We start from the raw sequence: 18864 nt of genomic DNA on the forward strand, positions 1-18864 counted from the left end.
CACATGGACACATGCAACAGGCCTAACTACTGATCAGGCTCCCCTGATAAGCAGAGGGGGCAGACTATAATTTGTCTGCTGCTCCCCTGTTAAGCAGGCAGAGCAAACTATTCTCCTTCCTAGCACCTATCTAGGAGGGTGCAACATTTGTTTTCAATAAAGCAGCTGAATACATGTAGTTACCAAAAACCGACACTTTCTAAATGCTTTTCTCCCTGGGGGGCTTTTAACAAGTATAGAGTAGGTTTACTTCAAGTGGCTGATACACTAGTAGAAGATTATTCAAAAATATTGGTTTGGTTAGTGGGGGTCAAACAAATGTTCGTTTTCAACAGCAGTGATGAGAAAATTGGAAGGAGTGGAATGGAAATTTTTCTTGAAAGATTGAAGGCTCATTGAATCTCCTAGGGAAACGGAGCCTTGACTGCTGGAAGAATGGCATCACTGTGGGTGTGAACCTAATAGAGAAGTTAAGTAGCTCCCTTAGGATTGGCTACAAAGACCTGAGGTGACTGGGTGAAGCCTGAACTCTATGAAAGGCTACGCTGGGGCACATCCAACTGCTCTGAGGAGATTCAACTGTCACAAGAGTTGCTAGGTGAGTATCCCTCCTCTGTTCCCAGACCAAATTTCACAGGAGTTGTCCTTCCCCAGTGTTCCTGTATCATCATGGACACAGAACTTTTATCCAGAGGTCAGGCTGACTGGCTGCTTTCTCTTCTTATGGTGAGACTGTCCCCTCTTACACCTGCTGACATTACTTTGCTGCCAGGCCAACCTCTTTCAGGGTCATTTATTGCAATTTCCCTCAATCCAGACTAAGCCCCAGCCTCTCCAGGGTCACTATTAATACAGCCAGACACAGGACCCCCTCTGGAGCTACTGGCTCTGAAGGCACTAGCTCCACTTCATCTCTGCTAGTCCCTTACTCTGCCAGCATCCCCTCACCTATTCCCACCACAGAGCACCGCCATCACATGTGCATCTTCTTCCCTGAAATCTGTCAGTGATGCTCAGCTCCCTGTGCCCTGCTGGGCAGGAATTGGATGTATAATGTCAGCTCTCATCCCCTCCAGCATATCACCCAGCTCCTCTTACTGCCTGTGTGATGGATCAGGTTTCCATACAGCAGGAGGCACCTATTAAAGTGGTTGTTAAGCCACTATGTGATCATTACATCATCCCCTCTGTTAGATTACAACCTGTATCCTAGTGCCTGTGTTTTATTTTAAAAAAGCAGATTTCTACCTGTTTTCACAGCTCCAATCAGCTATCACGTGACTCCTGACTCTGTTCTCTAACCATCTGACATCTCCAGGGGGCGGGGCCAAGAACTTCCTCTGGCGTTAGCCGGGGAGGTGGGAAGAAAGGCAGAGAGAGCCAGAAGTCATATGATGGCCGAGCGGCGCTGTGAAAATAGGTGGAAATCAGCTTATTTTAATAAAGCACAGGAGCTAGGATGCAGAGTGTAATCTAACAGAAGGGATGATGTAAAGATCACATAGTTTTGTAGCAGCTGGGAGGAGGGCAGAGCAGTGCTAGTGAGCTGACAGGCAAACATGGGAGGGTGGAGGAGGACAGAGGGAGACAGATGAGAGCTGCAGATAGCTGCGGATGATGAAGACACGTACGCTGACCACGGTGTCAGAGCTCAGCAGCCAGGATACACCATGGTCAGTTTTACAGTGGGGAGGGTAGAAACTGGCAGGATCAGCCAGGTTTTTTAGGTGATAAAGGGGGCCAAATTACACAGCACTGTGCTGTATAACATGCTTTAAGAGAACAGGATCTGTTTTTTTTTTTTAAAGCTTTAACTCTATGAATCCCTGTCTCAGCCTACATGCAAGCCAGCTCTTCTTCAGCAACAGGTGATTTCAGTGTTACAGCCTCCCCAAGTGACATGCCTCAGATTCTCTGACAGGGCTTCTGCGCCACGTGAGGGAGGAGGCTCCTTCTTATTAACCCTGCATGTCCCAGCACAACCTCTGACACACAGGGTCAACTGCTGGACTGCAGACTCTCCCCCAGCTCTTTCTGAAGGCAATCATTAGCCCTCCTACTCAAACTCTGCTGGGATGGTCTGGAGTAAGTCAAGTGTAGCTGTTCTAAAGCCACTGATGCATTTTTGAAGCAGTCCAATCAGTTTTTATTTTTACTATATTTGGGTGTCACACCAGCTGTGGCACCCACCCCATCCCCAGGGTCTGGTTCTCACCTGGGTGACCCACTACAATTGATTTTCCTTGTCGATTTACACAAGGGATTACATAAATAAATTTTAAATATGGCACCGACAGTTCACTGTCACGGGTGCTTTTTGATACACAGACAGTTGACAAAAAAACATATTGATGTTAATACTGAAGGTGACAAATCAAAGCAACTTCCTTGTATTTTTGGGAACTGGCTGCAGGGTTTCTGTGTCTATGCATTGCTCTGTATAAAAAAATAAAATCCGGAATTAGTCTCTTCCCTATTTAGTTATGTGCATCTCATTTGGGAGGTCTACAAAATATATGGAGGCAATGCTGTTTAATTTTGATACCCAGTTTTGGCTAAATGGCTAACAAAAAGAAAAGGCAAAGATAAGAGCACTGCCGTTGGTTCACATTTATGGTCCTGTGGGCAGTGCTCTTATGTCTGCCTTTTCTTTTTGTTATATGTTTATTGGTCATTGAGCTCCACCTAGATATATGAGTAAGTGGGAAGGTATTCAGAGGTTCCTAACCTTTTGGTGAGGATGCCATTAGACTAGTAGTTCCCCTATGCAATATTGTTTTCTCTTGCCTAAATGCTTTTTGACTGATGAAATGTTAGTCTATGGTATATGTATATTGGCCTGCATTGCTAGCTGCCAACTTTTTTCACTCTTGCACTCACTTTTACTCTGCATATGGTTATTATTCATGTGCTTACACAGGCCAACTTCTTTTCAGTCACCTGAACAGAACATCAGCAGTATACAAATAGGCAACTACTGGCTGTTTAACGAGAGCCACTGTGTGGGGTACACCACATGTCACTTTAAACATGGCTTCACCCCTGGCGGTGGTGCCCACCCAGCAGTTGACTCTTTCTGAATAGGGAATATACCACCTGCCAAGTTCGTTCTAAGTTTTACCCTCCTAAGGCAGAGAATGCCAGTGAACGTTTCAAGGATGTTGCACTGGCTAGACAAGTACCCTCTCAGGAGGGAGGCTTGAATTTTACAAATCGGAATTTATTCAGGGGTTTTGATAACCCTGCATGCGGCCCCTAATGCTCCTTGTGGGTTTCCTCACTTGGTGTGGTATCCAAAAAAGAACAACATTAACAAAAAAAAATTCCAACTTATACATCACTTTTCTATCCATGCAGGCTGGTCAGTTAATGGTGGTATTGAGCAGGAGAAATCCCAGGATCAATACTCCACTTCTGATACAGCACTTGCCTGATGGGCAATGGAGGAATTGCTGAACGCACAGCTGGAGATTTATGGGGCTGCATTCAGCTCCTGTAGCTTTGGCATTTTCTTCCAAAGGTGACTGGTCTGCTGAAACTAGGCTGGCCTCATGGGCCCAACTCTATTTGTTGTGTAACATGGTGCTGTTAGAGCTCTTTCCCAATGTGACCGTGGAATTATCGGTGGAAAAATTGCAGAATAGGTGAGTTGTTTTATAGACAGATGAGTGTGGTACAAGTGGGTAACTGCCTCTCTGCATGCTCCCCACCTTTATTCTCCATGTTGTGTTTTTTCCAGTGCTTGGATGTCTTCAGTTAAATAACGGAATTTTTGTAAAATCTTACCTGTAAAATTCCTTTCTCTGAGTCCTCCGACAGTCGCCGCCTCTTCATATTCGTCACTAATGGGGTTATTGACCTTTGCTCCGTAGGAGTAGCTAGGCAACAGAATATATTAATATCAAAGCTTTTAGCATATCCCACCCCCAGGGGGTGGTCCCCTCAGTCAATACCTCCCTGCTTCCTGCATTTCCAACTCAGTTTCAGTAGCATAGCAGTAGAGTACATAAACAAACCCCAAAAGAGGGGCGGGGGCGGCGACTGTCGGAGGACTCAGAGAAAGGAATTTTACAGGTAAGATTTTACAAAAATTCCGTTTTCTCTTACGTCCTCCGACAGTCGCCGCCTCTTCATATTCGTCACTAATGGGGACGTCCCATAGCAGTGTAGACATGAGGGGTGGGAAAAAGCAGCCGCGCCTAAGGCAACACAGTACCCACATCAGAGAAAGGAACCTTACCAAAGTAAGAGAACCAACTGGGCAACAGGAAAAAACGTGCTCAACAGGAGCAACAACCCAGGAAATAACAAGTAACCTAGGGGTAAAAACACCCCAACAGCCAAGGGCCCAAACAAGGGACCCTAAGGCACCGCCGCACTAAGAACTTTACAGCCAAAGGAAGCATCTGCCGATGCCTGAACATCCACTTTGTAAAATTTCGAGAAGGTGTGAACGGACGACCAAGTCGCCGCCTTACACACCTGGGCCACAGAAGCCTGATGACGATAGGCCCAAGACGTACTCAGAGACCTGGTAGAGTGCGCCTTCACAGGAAAAGGAGGAACCTTCCCCTTCAAAGCATAGGCTTGCACAATCGTCTGTCTGATCCATTTGGTGATGGTCGCAGCCGACGCCGCCATGCCCTTCCGAGGTCCCTCAGGAAGGACAAAGAGAGAATCCGACTTGCGAAAGGACTTAGTCGAGGACAGGTAAACCCTGATCGCCCTGACAACATCCAAGGAATGCAAAGCCACCTCCTTCGGATGCTTAGGCTTCGCGCAAAGCGAAGGCAGAACAATATCCTCATTGAGGTGAAATTCCGAGAACCTCTTCGGAAGAAAAGACGGGTTAGGTCGCAAGACCACCTTATCCAAGTGAATCACCAAATACGGAGATTTGCAGGACAAGGCCGCCAGCTCCGACACCCTGCGAGCCGAAGTGATCGCCACCAAGAAGGCAACCTTCTTGGACAACAGAGACAACGAGACCTCCCTGATATTTTCAAAAGGAGCACGTTGCAACACGGACAGAACAAGGTTCAAATCCCATGGAGGCAAGGGCTCCCTCCTAGGAGGGACCAAATGCCGCACCCCTTGAATAAAGGTGCTAACCAAAGAATTAGACGCCACAGGGCGTTGAAAGAGAACGGCCAGTGCAGAAATCTGACCCTTAATCGTGGCCAACGCCAAACGCTGGTCCACGCCCGTTTGAAGGAAAGCCAACACTCTCGACACCGAGTACGAGAGAGGGGAATACCCCCTGGACTCACACCAGGCAAAGTAAGCCTTCCAAGTACGGTAGTATATCTTCCCCCGAAGAGGCCTTCCTAGCCTTGATCAAAGTGGGAATGACCTCAGGGGAAAGACCCCTATCCTTCAGGACCTGGCTTTCAACAGCCAGGCCGTTAAAGCCAGCGACTGTAAAGCAGGATGGAATATCGGTCCTTGAGACAGCAGACGCCACGGAGCGTCGACCGCCAGAATCACGAGGTCTGCATACCAAGACCGGCGAGGCCAGTCCAGTGCCACCAGAATCACCGTGTGCGGTTCCGAGGCCAACCTGCGAAGGAGCCTGGACAGCAGCTGAATCGGTGGAAAGGCATACATCAGGCGATACTGATGCCAGGGCGCCACCAACGCGTCTGAGGCGTCTGCCTGAGGATCGCGCGTCCTTGCCACGAACCTTTCCACCTTGTTGTTTAGACGAGACGCGAACAGGTCCACATCTGGGGACCCCCACTTCGCGCACAACATCCGGAAGACATCCGGGTGAAGGGACCATTCTCCCTGGTCCAGGGTCTGGCGGCTCAGATAATCCGCCTGCCAGTTCTCCACCCCCGGAATGTGAACTGCCGTTATCACCGGGACGTGCGTCTCGGCCCAAGACAGAATGTCGGCTACTTCCCGAGCCGCTCGGGCACTCCTGGTGCCCCCTTGGTGGTTGATGTAGGCCACCGCTGTGGCATTGTCCGTCTGTACCCGAACTGGACGGCCCTGAAGCTGGTCTGTCCAACGCAAAAGACAGAGATTTATCGCTCACAGTTCCAGAATGTTGATCGGAAGGGAGGATTCCTCCTCTGACCAAGTTCCCTGGGCGGACAGAACGCCCAGAACACCACCCCAGCCCGACAGGCTGGCATCTGTGGTGATCACCGTCCACGACAAAGGACGAAAGGACTTGCCCCCCGACACCGCCGGGGACTGGAGCCACCACAAAAGACCCCTGCGGGTAAGACGGCTCAACGAAATCCACAGATCCAGAGATTGCGGACGCCCGTCCCACTTGGCCAGGACCTCCGCCTGAAGCTCCCGTGTGTGAAACTGGGCGAAGGGAATCGCCTCGAAGGCCGAAACCATCAATCCCAGACACCTCATACACGTCTGGAGGGACGAGCACTGATTGTCCCTGAGGGACCTGACTTCGCACTGAAGTGTCCGAAGCTTGTCTTCCGGCAGGAAGACCCTCGCTTGAACAGAGTCCAGAATCATCCCCAGGTAGGGAAGACGAACCGACGGACACAACGTCGATTTTGGAAAATTTATCGTCCAACCGAATTCCTGCAGAGTCTGCATCGTGATGGACAGGTCGTTCACCAGGCCCTGACTGGTCGCAGACCGAATCAGGATATCGTCCAGATACCCCAGGACAGAAATGCCCTGGGCCCTCAACAAGGCCAGAACCGGCACAAGCACCTTGGTGAAAACCCGCGGAGCCGAAGCGAGACCAAAGGGCAACGCCACAAATTGATAATGATCCTCCGCAATGGCAAATCGAAGGTACCTCCGGTGACCCTCGAAAATGGGGATGTGAAGATACGCATCCTTCAAGTCGATGGAGGCCATGAATTCCCCCGGAACCAGGGCAGCCACCACTGATCGCAGGGATTCCATGCGGAATTTGCGAACCCGCACAAAGCGATTCAGAGCTTTCAAGTCCAGAATCGGACGTACCTTGCCCTCCTTTCTGGGCACAGTGAACAGATTGGAATAGAACCCCCGAAATCTGTCCCGATGAGGCACCGGAACCACCACTCCCTGGGCCCGCAGGTCCCGCACCGCCAGGTGCAGATCCCGCAAGCGCTCCGGAGTCAGCTGAAGGTTTGAGGGGAAAAATCTGCTCGCCGGCCGAGAGAGAAACTGGATCTTGTATCCAGATCGAACGATTTCCTGAACCCATCTGTCCCGAATGCGGTCCAGCCAGGGTTGAAGAAAACCGAGCAAACGTCCCCCCACCCCAGAACCGGGTGAGGGCGTCCCTTCAGGCCGTATCGTTATGGGCAGCAGACCCGGACTGGCCGGACTTCTGCTTACCTGCCCACGGCTTCTTCTGGGAACCGTGGCCCATGAAGGGCTTGCCCTTATAGTGCGACCGAAAGGCACGAAAGGACCCCTGAGAGGCCCTAAACGATGCATTCTTCTTACCACGAACAAACCTATTTTTGTGCGTTTGGGGTAAGAGAGTGCTCTTACCCCCAGAAATACCCTTTATCAGAGTATCCAAGGATTCGCCAAAAAGGCGAGATCCCGCGTAGGGCAAATTAGCCAAAGTCTTGCGAGAAGATTGGTCAACAGACCAACATTTCAGCCATATTAGGCGACGGTTCAAGACCGCCACACTAGAAAGGCGCGCAGCCAAAGGGACCATATCTAAGTCCGCATCACACAAATACATGACACCCTGATGAATTTGATCCACCATAGCCAAAGTTGTCGGCGGGGCAGATTCAGCCACCAGGGTGCGCCTGAGCACCTGCGTCCAATCCGCAATAGCCTGGGCTGCCATAATGGAAGCAAAAATAGGCTTCAACATAGAACCAGCAACCGTATAAGCATGACGGGCCAGAGACTCCAATCTCCTGTCCGTCGGGTCCCGGAACACCGGGGTATCCTCAGCAGGGATCGCAGTGGACTTATTCAAAATCGCCACCGCATGATCCACTTGAGGCGGCACACACCATCGCTCACCAGTGGCGGGTGTAAATGGATAACGCAGCTTGAACCTACTCAGTACAGCAAAAGGTTTCTTTAAATTGCGCCATTGCTCATCCACAGCGCGCTGAAATTCCGTAGAGCAAGGAAAAACCTGTGATGTTCTGCGCTTTCTTTGCGTCCCATAAGAGGACATCAAAACTGGAGGACATGGTTCATCCTGTAAATGCAGCGTTTGCTTGATAGAAGCAACCAACTCATCCATGAGTGCAAGCTCTTCAGACGAGCCAGGGGGAGAATTATCAACCCCCTCCACCTCAGCCTCCCCGTCAGACCCCACAAGGTCTAGGGATGAGTGAGACCCTGAAAAGGGCACTCCAGCCATAGCAGCCCCATCGCCCTCTGAATCAGAGGAAATAGACACTCTGGGCCGTTTTGTGGATCGATCAGCCACCAGCACCTGAGCAGCCAAATTTGCCACAATAGTGGCCAGATCAGCCCCCTCGGGGGAAGCAGCAGCCCCTTGGCCCCCCACCAAGGTTGGAGGAAACTTGCAATCCTGAGAATCCATGCCCCAGCAAATTAGTAAGAAAAGGGTACTGCCCCTTTAAGATAGCGGCGAGCGTATCCCACCGCACCCACTGAATACACTGACCCCCACAGGGACAAGAAACTGGGCAAGGAATACAGGAAAAAAGGAAAGGTAAAACCTGGAGAGATCACACAGGCTGCTGCACCGATCGCTGTCCCAGAGCAAAAAGGAAGTGATGCAAGACTGACCGACCCTATGAAGCCTATGCAAAGGCTACACAAACATGGCCGCCTGAGGATTCTTCTGGGCAAACAGAAAATGGCGCCGACATGTGACCTGAGCGATCGCCGCTAAAATGGCGGCGCTTGGCGCCAAAACCCAGTGTCTAACCACTCAGGATCGGCCACCATGATTTTTGCCCAAAAAAATGGCGGGTCGCCACAGCGATCGCTGCACAGCATGTCCCAAATCTGACTGCTTCATGCATTCACCCAGCAGAGCGGGAGAGCTCCCCCCCTTCACAGCCCACACACAGGCAGCAATTCCACAGGAATCTGACAGGGAGCACAGCAGCCACACAGACATGCAGGGTCACACAGTCCCAGACTGACACCCAAATAGACAGGTCCCCACATAGAGTCACACTTACCAGTCCGGATGGCGTGGGGAGCCTGCTCCAGCGATCAAACCGCTGCACTGAGGACAGGGAGTGTCGCAAGCATGACGCAGTGGAATTGCGGTGCGAAACCGCAATGGCGTCCAGTGAGGTAGCCACCTCACCGATAGCATCCCTGCAGCGAACAGGGATGGGTCGTTCAATGTGCCAGGGCAAAACCTAAGCTGAACGCTCGATGGCAGGCTGGGAAGCCCCTGGCCCTGAGCCCTGGGATCCAGGGTGGCCAGTCCGAGACCCAGCACCGCACGATCATCTTCATCAGAAGAAGCTAACTAATGCTGAAAATAAACAGCTAAGTAAAAGAAAGAGAAAAAACTCCAAATAAAATCAAAAAAGAGAAAAGAAGCTGAGACTAAGAGCCCCAGCACAGGAACAGCCCAACCTACTCCTGAGCTAGGCATTAGAAACTGAGTTGGAAATGCAGGAAGCAGGGAGGTATTGACTGAGGGGACCACCCCCTGGGGGTGGGATATGCTAAAAGCTTTGATATTAATATATTCTGTTGCCTAGCTACTCCTACGGAGCAAAGGTCAATAACCCCATTAGTGACGAATATGAAGAGGCGGCGACTGTCGGAGGACGTAAGAGAAATTTGGTTTCAGATGTAGCTAATTCCATTGCTGATTTGTCCTCTTGTTCACAGTTCACCCGCTTCTGCTCTTTGGCTTTAACGTCTGTGGGTCTTCCTTGTCCAAGGTTTTTTGTGTAGTCTAGTTTCTGACTCCTGTTGGACCCTATCCGTGTTTTCCCTCCCAGAACTCTTGGGTAACCTGCCAGCGAATTTAGGATGAATTGGTGCCTTCACCTGGCGATGTGTTCTCCCTTTCACCCTGTTGGACAGGCATCGGGCTCGTTTCTCCTATCTCTCTACCTGCAGGCTATAGTTGTGGCTGGTTTGATGGTGGGTACTGCTCTCAGTGCTGTATTGTATGTTTCAGACTATTCAACTAGGTGGACATCTCCAAATTTTTCTTATCCATAGGGTTTTAAAGGGTTGGAAACATCTGACTTGCTTCCCTGATTCTCAGCACCTGTTTTCTGTGCACAATTTAACCAACATCCTCTCCATTTTGCCCTCTGTCTGTTTTTGCATTTAGGGCTCTCTTGTTTCTAGTTGCCTTTTCTTAGGCATTCTTTGGCACCTTTAGGATTAGCGAGACAAACTCTGTTGGTGGTAACTCAGAGAATGTGCTGATCACTGAATTCTTTGTTTTGATCTCACGCTGATCCTTCCAACCTAAGCAAATTCCAATATTTTCGGGTCTTCCGCCTTTTCCTTTCCCAGCTGGTCTTGCCTCCTACTGATTTTTCCTACATACTCTTTCCTCATTGGTGCAGCCATTGCTGCCCATGGGATGAGTTTTTTTGGATGAGAGAGATGACTTTTAGGTAAATGGGAATCATTTCAATTTTTGCTATATGTTCGTCCTCACCTTTTGTTCTGATTTAATGTTTTTCCCCAGCATTACTTTAGATCATCGCTGACTCCTTCGTTTATTGGGCCCCGCTGAATTATGACACTGTGGGGAGAATTTTCCTTTGCAGTTGGCAGAATTCAATGTTGCAGTTTTCATGGTGTCAGAGAAGTCTGGTCCATAAGATAGTTGGAACTTCCTGCCATCAGATGGCGCCAAGCTGGCTATTTAAACTGACTCTCTGCATGGATTTATTGCTGTTTGGTCTGCAGCTTCCTGTGTACTGTTCCTGACTCCATGTGACCTCTGATCTTGATCTGGCTTGTTGTCTCTAACCTGTGCTTGTCTGCTTCCTACCCTGACCCTGGCTTGTCTTCTGGATTTCGCTCCTGCCTGTTGATCCTGCCTTGCTGCTCTCCTGGTACCGACCCGGCTTGTGACCCGATTACTCTGCTTCCTATTGTCTATGTCCTTCCTGCCCGACCATTACCTACCTGGCTTGTTTTACCCTGCACCCTACTCATCCGACCTGCTACAACTCCAGCCCAGCATGCTTGCTCCCAGCAGCCCCATATCAGCCCGCTCACTGCGGCCACGCTACTACTGGACTGATCACAGGCACTCCTACGTCACCGTGCTCCTGTGGCCGCTGTCTCACTATCAGAGGCCCACGAGTCGGAGTTATACAAGAGGCTCTCCTCTACACGTCAGGCTCACCTACCAGGTACGTGACAGTACCAAACAGCCATGACTGAGCCTGCAAGAGGACCCTCTCCAGTGGAGTCAGCACCTCGCTGCGCTTTCTCAAGCTTTCTCAAGCAGTTAAGATGCTACAGGAAGGATATGTTCATCTGGAGGAACGTGTCCTGTCCTGGACTACACCAACAACTATCAATGCCTCAGTTCCCACCTCTGCCTCATCTGCTATTCAAGCTGGGACTGTATCCAATCCTATGGTAATGATGTTATCCCCTGAACCTCAAGTACCAACCCCTGAGAGGTTCTCCGGTGACCGTAGTAAGTTTAGAACGTTCCGTAACGCATGTCAACTTTACTTTACTCTGCAGCCACTGACTTTTTCCCTGGAATCCACTAAGGTAAGATTCATCATCTCTCTGCTTCAAGATGAACCACAGTCCTGGGCCCACCAGTTGTTAGAAGAGAATAACGCACAACTCAATCCCATGCAATTATTCTTTGACGCCATGTCATGGCTATAGGACGACCCAAAGCGGACCACCACCGCTGAAGCAGCTGTACATGCTCTCCAGAAAGGCCGCAGAGCAGTTGAAGATTTCCTCACTGACTTTCGACACTGGAGTGCAGATACCGATTGGAGCGATGCAGCCCTGCGTCACCAGTTTAGTTTGGGTCTCTCAGAAAGTCTTAGGAATGAGCTTGCCCGGGTCAGAGTGCCAAGTTCCCTGGAAGGGTTAATCACTCTTTCAATTCAGATTGATCGCCGCTTACGTGAACGCAGATCTGAAAGATCCACACAACAGTTCCGCCCAGAATGGATGTTACATAGGAATTCTGTTCCTTCCAACCCAGTCTTCAGAAATTCTGCTCCACCTGCTCCAGAATCACCTGAACCCATGCAACTGGGTCTGATCCACCCTTCATTGACTCCAGAAGAACGTCAACGCCAATGTGTAAATAACCTTTGCTTGTACTACGGAGAAGCAGGTCACTATGTGCGCACCTGCCCAGCTAAGCGGTGTGTGTCTCCCTTTCTTTAGTTAACCAGTCACCGTTACCTGCCAGCTCAGCTCACATAGCTCTGCCCATTTCTTTCCAGCTTCCGGGAAGGACCATGTCCGTGACCGCTATTATTGATTCAGGAGCTTGTAGCTGTTTCAGCGGCCTGTCCTTCGCAGCTCAGCAACATATTCCACTGCAAACCAGAGGACAAGGCCTCACCATATTCCTGGCTGATGGGTCTTGCATTAAATCAGGACTTGTAACCAAAGAGACCCCACCAATCCTGACCATCACTTCCAATACCCATCAGGAACTACCGCATCTTGATGCAATTTCTTCACCACTATTTCCTGTCATCTTGGGCCTAACCTGGCTACAGGCGCACAACCCTCAGATTGATTGGAACTCTGGAACTGTCCAGTTTTTGTCACCATATTGCCAAGAACATTGCATAACAGCGTCAGTTCCATCATCAACTACCTTGTTGTGCGTTGACTCAGATGCAGAATTGTGCCAAGTGGTTCCTAAGCTCTACCATGAATACTTAGATGTTTTCAGCAAACGGGGAGCAGATGCTCTTCCTCCACACAGACTCTACGATTGCCCCATCAAGCTGCTTCCTGGAGCCGAAATCTCTTTTGGACGCATCTTCCCCTTGTCCGAACGGAAACTAGGGGCCTTGAAGGACTACATCGATGAAAACCTGCAGAAGGGGTTTATCCGGCCTTCTACCTCACCGGCCAGTGCAGGTGTATTCTTTGTAGAGAAAAAAGATCATTCCTTGAGACCATGCATACGTAGATTACCGCAACTTAAACAAGATCACAGTGAAAAACCGCTATCCTCTTCCCTTGGTTCATGAACTGTTTCAAAGGCAGAAATCTGCCATGGTCTTTACAAAATTGGACTTGAGAGGAGCCTACAACTTTGTCCGTATCCGGAAAGGGGATGAATGGAAGAATGTATTCCGAACTCGATTCGGGCACTTTGAATACTTAGTTATGCCCTTCGGTTTATGCAATGCAGCAGCTACTTTCCAGCACTTCATCAATGACATTTTTAGGGACTTCCTTGATATCTTTGTCGTTGTCTACCTGGATGACATCCTGATATTTTCTGTTTCCCTAGAGGTGCACCGCAGGCATGTTAAAGATGTGCTATGTCGGCTGCGCCAGCATGGACTCTATGCCAAAGCCGAAAAATGCGACTTTGAGCAACGAAGCATCCAGTTTCTGGGGTTAATTCTTTCCACTGACGGAATCAAGATGGACCCACAGAAAGTTTCAGCGATCCTTGACTAGCCAGCTCCCGCGGACAAGAAAGGGATCCAATGATTTGTAGGATTCATCAATTTCTACCGCAAATTCATCAGGAACCGTTCAGCCGTCATCTCTCCTATTACACGTCTCACCGAGCAGGGTATTCGTTTTTGCTGGACTACTGAGGCACAGGGTATAATGAAGGTGGATGCATCAGAAAGCGCAGTGGGAGCAGTTCTATCACAGCGTCAGGGCCTCAAGGTCAAGGATGTGGCCCATCCGGTTGCATTCTTTTCAAGGAAACTCACCCCAGCAGAAAGGAATTATGATGTGGGAGATTGAGAGCTCCTTGCGATTAAAGCCGCTTTGGAGGAATGGAGGTATTTGCTGAAAGGAGCCACCCATTCGATACTGATCTACACAGACCATAAGAACTTAGAATATCTGTGATCAGCAAAAAGCCTCAAGCCACGTCAAGCCCGCTGGGCACTTTTTTTTTCAAGATTTATATTCCACATCACTTACAGACCAGGGTCAAAGAACACCAAGCCCGACGCCTTGTCCCACATGTTTGAGGACCCTAGAGACTTACCAGTTCCAGACACTATTTTACCAGCCGGGAACTTTCTATAGTTGCAATCTCACCTTCTGTCTAGAGATGGCCTTGCGGTTCGCCCGGCGGTCGGTTCGCGGCGAACTTTGCTCGTTCGCAGTTCACCGATCTTGCGAACATATGGTGTTGTTCGCAGAGGCCATATTAGTTTACATTGGGGAGAACTTTGACTCATGACACAGCCATCAGGTGGAACAGGACAGCCAATTGAGACATTTCAGCACATGGACATACCCCCTACCTAATAAATAGACCTGAGCTGGCTGCCATTTTACCTTCTGCTTTTTTGTCAGTATAGGGAGAGGTTTGCTGTGTGCAGCAGGGACAGATTGTCATTGACACAGATTTCTCTGTTATAGGTCCACAAAAGTCCTTTCAAGGACTGGTATTTGGTATACTATTCTTTGGTGTGCACTATATAGGGGCGTAATACGCTTATATACTTTGTAATATAGAAAGCATATTATAGTGGATTTGTATTGTGCACTGTGCAGACTCCCATCACAGAGCCCAGTGGGAGCAACGCCATCAGAACCCACAAAGTTACACTCCAGGCTCTCACCGTCCAGCCTCTTCTTCTCCTCTCTCCTCACAATTGTCCTCCACTCCACCTTCCATCATGTTGACCTCACGTTGTTCTGGAAAAAGGCAGGCCCAAATGTTGGAGCGTAAAAAAATGATGACGCCGGATAACCAACCCTCTTGCCCAACGGTTGATTGCTGGCTTGTCGGAACTGATAGCCCGCCAACTACTGCCATATCAACTGGTGGACTCGGAGGCCTATCGGAAATTTGTGGCCATTGGAACACCACAATGGAAGGTCCCAGGAAGGAAATATTTCTCGCAGAAGGGCATTTCAGAGCTATATGGCCATGTTCAGCGGCAAGTGAATGTATCTCTGGCACACGGTGTCGGTGCCAAGATACATCTGACAACAGACACGTGGTCTAGCAAACACGGGCAGGGAAGGTATCTAACTTTTACTGCCCACTGGGTGAACCTTCTGACGGCTGTCAAGCATGTAACCCGTGGCACCCGTGTAGATTTGGTTGTACTGCCATGGATTGCATGCAGGCCTGCCTCTTCTTCTCCTCCTCCTCCCTCTCCTCCTCCTTCTCCACTGCTACCGTCTCTTCTGCTGCGCCGCCCAAGATCCCCAGAACCTATTCCACATGCCAGGTGAGACGTTGCCATGCTGTGCTGTGTCTGTTGTGCCTTGAAGCCAAGAGCCACACTGGTCCTGCACTCCTTTCAGCTTTGCGTTCACAGGCAGATCAATGGCTGACACCGCTCAATTTGACAGTTGGTAAAGTCGTCTGCGACAACGGTGCCAATCTGCTGAGCGCGCTGAAACAGGCCAAAATTACACACGTGCCATGCATGGCACACGATTCGTTGCCAAATACCCTGGGGTCCAGGACCTCTTGCAGCAGGCCAGGAAAATCTCGGGCCATTTCAGAAGATCTTACACAGCCATGACTCGCCTTGCTGACATTCAGCGGCGACACAACCTGCCAGTCAGGCGTCTTATTTGTGACTGCCCAACGCGATAGAACTAAACCTTGTATATGCTTGATAGGCTGCTCCAAAAGAAATGTGCAGTTAACGACTACCTGTACGAACTCTGTGGCAGGACAGATTCTGGGGAGCTTGGGTTTTTTTCACCGCACCAGTGGCTGCTAATGCGCGGCGCATGCAGACTTCTGCGGCCATTCAATGAGATCACCAAACTGGTCAGTCGCGGCCAGGGCGCCATCAGTGACATCGTACCTTACGTCTTCTTTCTGGAGCATGCATTGCGTCGTGTCATTGATCAAGCCGTCGAAGAGCAGGAGCAGGAAGATGAGGAAGTCGCAATGTTGGATTAATTCCCAGGGGGTGCTACTCTATCTGAGTCTCTGAGACAAGTCAACAACAGGAGTCTGAAGAGGAGTCAGAGGAGGATGGTGCCAGGGTGGATGAGGAGGAGCAAGAAGAGCATGCTTTAAACCTTTCTGGGATCCCTGGTGTTGTCCGTGGATGGGGGGAGGAGAACGAGGACGACATTATCCTGGATGATGAGCAGGAGCCAGGCCACTACACCGCTTCCAGTTTAGTGCAAATGGGGGCCTTCATGCTCCAGTGTTTTAAGGGGGACTCCCGTATAAAAAGCATAAAGGGCAAGGACCAGTACTGGGTGGCAACGTACTTAGACCCCCGGTGCAAACAAAAAATGGCGGAAATGTTACCACCATCACAGAGGGCGGTCAGAATGCAGCACTTCCAGGCCTTGCTTCGAGAAATGCTGCATTCTGCTGTCGCATGCGCTGGCAGAGGAATTTCCATCACAGAGAAACAGTTGTGGGGAGCAATCCAACAGCGCCTGCAAGAAGAGGGCGTTTTGAAGATGTGTTGGTCACTTCTGATATGAGATCATTCTTTCAGCCGACCCATCGACAGCTGTACTCCGGATCCAGCATCAGGGAATGCCTAGACCGACAGGTGTCCGACTACATCGGGTTAACGGCCGATGTGGACGCTCTGAGGAGTGATGAACCCCTGGACTACTGGGTGGCAGGCTTGACTTCTGGCCAGAGCTTGCACAATTTGCAATGGAACTGTTGGCTTGCCTCCCATCCAGTGTCCTGTCCGAAAGGACATTCAGCGCAGCAGGGGGGATCGTGACCGATAAGCGCACTCGCCTAGCTCATGACTGTGTTGACTACCTCACATTTCTAAAAATGAATGAGGCATGGATCTCAGAGGAATTCAACAGGTGTGACCAGTAGACCATGTTTGATTAAAATTCCTCATGACAGGCCACAAATTTCTGCCAGACCGCCATCCACCCATAACAATTCATGGTCCTTGTCTTCGGTAAATACAGCGGCATAAAAGGCATTTTATGTCCATTGAATGCCTAATTTTTGGGGCCTTTCATGGTCGACAATTATTTATCCGGTCAATGCCTAATGTACCTCCAGCCAACAACATTCTTAGCTGTCAGGTGAACACATGTGGGCTAATTTTGGGGGCCTGTAATGGCCGGGCGACACTTACTTCTGTATCCTGTGAATGCCTAATGTACCTTCAGCCACAGAATACAACGTTCTTTGCTGTCAGGTAAACGCATGTGGGCTAATTTCTGGGGCCTGGAATGGGCGACACTTACTTCTGTATCCTGTGAATGCCTAATGTACCTTCAGCCACAGAATACAACGTTCTTAGCTGTCAGGTGAACACATGTGGGCTAATTTATGGGGCCTGGAATGGGCGACCGACACTTACTTCTGTATCCTGTGAATGCCTAATGTACCTTCAGCCACAGAATATAACGTTCTTTGCTGTCAGGTAAACGCATGTGGGCTAATTTTTGGGGCCTGGAATGAGCGACACTTACTTATGTATCCTGTGAATGCCTAATGTACCTCCAGCAACAGAAGACAACATTCTTTGCTGTCAGGTGAACGCCTGTTGGCTAATTTTTGGAGCCTGTACTGGCCGACACTTACAGTGCCTTGCGAAAGTATTCGGCCCCCTTGAACTTTGCAACCTTTTGCCACATTTCAGGCTTCAAACATAATGATATAAAACTGTAATTTTTTGTGAAGAATCAACAACAAGTGGGACACAATCATGAAGTGGAAAGAAATTTATTGGATATTTCAACCTTTTTTGACAAATAAAAAACTGAAAAATTGGGCGTGCAAAATTATTCAGCCCCCTTAAGTTAATACTTTGTAGCGCCACCTTTTGCTGCGATTACAGCTGTAAGTCGCTTGAGGTATGTCTCTATCAGTTTTGCACATAGAGAGACTGAAATTTTTGCCCATTCCTCCTTGGAATTCTCGATTGGATTCAGGTCTGGACTTTGACTTGGCCATTCTAACACCTGGATATTTTTATTTGTGAACCATTCCATTGTAGATTTTGCTTTATGTTTTGGATCATTGTCTTGTTGGAAGACAAATCTCCGTCCCAGTCTCAGGTCTTTTGCAGACTCCATCAGGTTTTAAAAATCTTCCCATCAATTTTAACCATCTTCCCTGTCCCTGCTGAAGAAAAGCAGGCCCAAACCATGATGCTGCCACCACCATGTTTGACAGTGGAGATGGTGTGTTCAGGGTGATGAGCTGTGTTGCTTTTACGCCAAACATAACATTTTGCATTGTTGCCAAAAAGTTTGATTTTGGTTTCATCTGACCAGAGCACCTTCTTCCACATGTTTGGTGTGTCTCCCAGGTGGCTTGTGGCAAACTTTAAACGACACTTTTTATGGATATCTTTAAGAAATCGCTTTCTTCTTGCCACTCTTCCATAAAGGCCAGATTTGTGCAGTATACGACTCATTGTTGTCCTATGGACAGAGTCTCCTACCTCAGCTGTAGATCTCTGCAGTTCCTCCAGAGTGATCATGGGCCTCTTGGCTGCATCTCTGATCAGTCTTCTCCTTGTATGAGCTGAAAGTTTAGAGGGACGGCCAGGTCTTCGTAGATTTGCAGTGGTCTGATACTCCTTCCATTTCAATATTATCACTTGCACAGTGCTCCTTGGGATGTTTAAAGCTTGGGAAATCGTTTTGTATCCAAATCCAGCTTTAAACTTCTCCACAACAGTATCTCGGACCTGCCTGGTGTGTTCATTGTTCTTCATGATGCTCTCTGCACTTTAAACGGACCTCTGAGACTATCACAGTGCAGATGCATTTATACGGAGACTTGATAACACACAGGTGGATTCTATTTATCATCATTAGTCA

At 49.2% G+C, this 18864-nt stretch overlaps 1 protein-coding gene across 1 annotated transcript in view; it reads right to left on the minus strand.

Moving 5' to 3' along the window:
* LOC309558535 (uncharacterized protein) overlaps positions 1-18864 on the minus strand; it is a gene marked incomplete at both ends in the record, with an annotated part of 302626 nt that overhangs the window by 114808 nt on the left and 168954 nt on the right. The window lies entirely within an intron of this gene.

This window comes from Pelophylax lessonae (assembly GCF_965119305.1).
Source record: "Pelophylax lessonae genome assembly, chromosome: 6".
Classification (NCBI taxonomy): domain Eukaryota; kingdom Metazoa; phylum Chordata; class Amphibia; order Anura; family Ranidae; genus Pelophylax; species Pelophylax lessonae.